This window comes from Petromyzon marinus, unplaced genomic scaffold, assembly GCF_048934315.1.
Source record: "Petromyzon marinus isolate PM22_M1 ecotype Great Lakes invasive population unplaced genomic scaffold, UKy_Petmar_22M1.pri1.0 PM_G_Scaffold_128, whole genome shotgun sequence".
Classification (NCBI taxonomy): Eukaryota; Metazoa; Chordata; class Hyperoartia; order Petromyzontiformes; family Petromyzontidae; genus Petromyzon; species Petromyzon marinus.
The window spans coordinates 142501-145000 of NW_027422682.1; positions in this window are offsets into that span (position 1 = coordinate 142501).

Here is a 2500-nt window from a genome sequence, read left to right on the forward strand (position 1 = left end):
TGGGAAAACGGGTCATTTTCGTGTCGCCACATTGCATGCGAACCGCATGCAACTTCCAGAGGCATTTGCAGCAGAAATGCATGTGCAGTCAAAAAAAAATTGATATTTTTCACGGATAGACCCCGTGAAACGCTAGAAATTGGCGGGGATGTGTCTCTTGTGGCTCACGGGGCTGTTCGGGTCGCACAGAAATCCCTGGGAATGGGAAAACGGGTCATTTTCGTGTTGCCACATTGCGTACGAACCGCATGAAACTTCCAGAGGCATTTGCAGCAGGAATGCATGTGCACTCAAAAACTTCTATATGTTTCACGGATAGACCCCGTGAAACGCTAGAAATTGGCGGGGATGTGTCTCTTGTGGCTCACGGGGCTGTTAGGGTGGCACAGAACTCCCTCGGAATGGGAAAAGGGGTCATTTTCGTGTTGCCACATTGCATAGGAACGCCATGAAACTTCCAGAGGCATTTGCAGCAGAAAGGCACGTGCACTCAAAAATTTTAATATTTTTCACGCATAGACCCCGTCAAACGCTAGAAGTTGGCGGGGATGTCTCTCTTGTGGCTCACGGGGCTGTTAGGGTCGCACAGAAATGCCTCGGAATGGGAAAACGGGTCATTTTTGTGTGGCCACATTGCATAGGAACGGCATGAAACTTCCAGAGGCATTTGCAGCAGGAATGCATGTGCACTCAAAAACGTCTATATTTTTCACGGATAGACCCCGTGAAACGCTATAAATTGGCGGGGATGTCTCTCTTGTGGCTCACGGGCGCTGTTAGTTAGGGTCGCACAGAAATCCCTCGGAATGGGAAAAGGGGTCATTTTCGTGTTGCCACATTGCGTACGAACGGCATGAAACTTCCAGAGGCATCTGCAGCAGAAATGCATGTGCACTCAAAAACGTCTATATTTTTCACGGATAGACCCCGTGAAACGCTAGAAATTGGCGGGGATGTGTCTCTTGTGGCTCACGGGGCTGTTAGGGTCGCACAGAAATCCCTCGGAATGGGAAAACGGGTCATTTTCGTGTTGCCACAATTGGCATACGAACGGCATGAAACTTCCAGAGGCATTTGCAGCAGAAATGCATGTGCACTCAAAAACGTGAATATTTTTTCACGGATAGACCCCGTCAAACGCTCGAATTTGGCGGGGATGTTTCTCTTGTGGGTCACGGGGCTGTTCGGCTCGCACAGAACTCCCTTGGTCCACCTGATTCGTGCATACAGGCAGCAACTAAAACTCTGTAAACCTGCTGTGAGGACATCTAAACAGTGGACCAGTGAGGCTGTGGAAGATTTGCGGGCGTGCTTAGACTGTACTGACTGGGATATGTTCACGACTGCTACCAATAGTCTGGATGAACTCACAGAGGCTGTGTACATCAGCTTCTGTGAGGACTGCTGTATCCCAACACGTACCAGGGTGAACTTTAACAACAACAAGCCCTGGTTCTCAGCAAAGCTCAAAAGGTTGAGGTTGGAGAAGGAGGAAGCGTTTAGGAGTGGGGATAGAGACAGATTCAAGGAGTCGAAGAACAGGTTTAGCAAAGCGGTGAGAGAGGCTAAACGACTGTACTCAGAGACACTAAAACACCAGTTCTCTACTAACGACGCTGCTTCTGTCTGCCAAAGGGCTCAGGCACATCACCAACTACAAACCCAGAGCGCCCCACACCACTAACGACTCCCGCCTAGCCAACGACCTGAACGAGTTCTACCGTAGATTTGAAAGACAATTGGACTGTCCTGAACCACCCCTTCCCACCCAAGAGGCCCCATCCCCCACCCATACTACAGAAACGACTCTCTCCTTTCAGGAGGGAGAAGTTAATGGGCTTTTCAAGAGGCAGAATCCACGCAAAGCAGCCGGGCCGGACTCTGTCTCTCCAGCCACCCTCAGGCACTGCGCTGGCCAGCTGTCTCCGGTGTTCACCAACATCTTTAACACCTCCCTGGAGACATGCCATGTACCAGCCTGTCTCAAGTCCTCCACCATCATCGCTGTGCCCAAAAAGCTAAGGCCAACAGGACTAAATGATTACAGACCGGTCGCCCTTACATCTGTGGTAATGAAGTCTTTTGAGCGCCTGCTCCTGGCACACCTCAAAGCCATCACAGACCCTCTCCTGGACCCCCTTCAGTTTGCCTACAGAGCCAACAGGTCTGTGGACGACGCAGTTAACATGGCCCTCCACTTCACCCTACAGCATGTGGACGCCCCAGCATCCTACGCCAGGATCCTGTTTGTGGACTTCAGCTCTGCCTTCAACACCATCATCCCTGCCCTGCTTCAGGACAAGCTCTTCCAGCTGAACGTGCCCTACTCCACCTGCAGGTGGATCACAGACTTCCTCTCTGACAGGAAGCAGTGCGTTAAGCCGGGAACAGAAGTCTCTGACTCCAGGTCCATCAGCACGGGAACTCCTCAGGGCTGCGTCCTTTGCCCACTGCTCTTCTCCCTGTATACCAACAGCTGCGCCTCCAATCATCTGTCCGT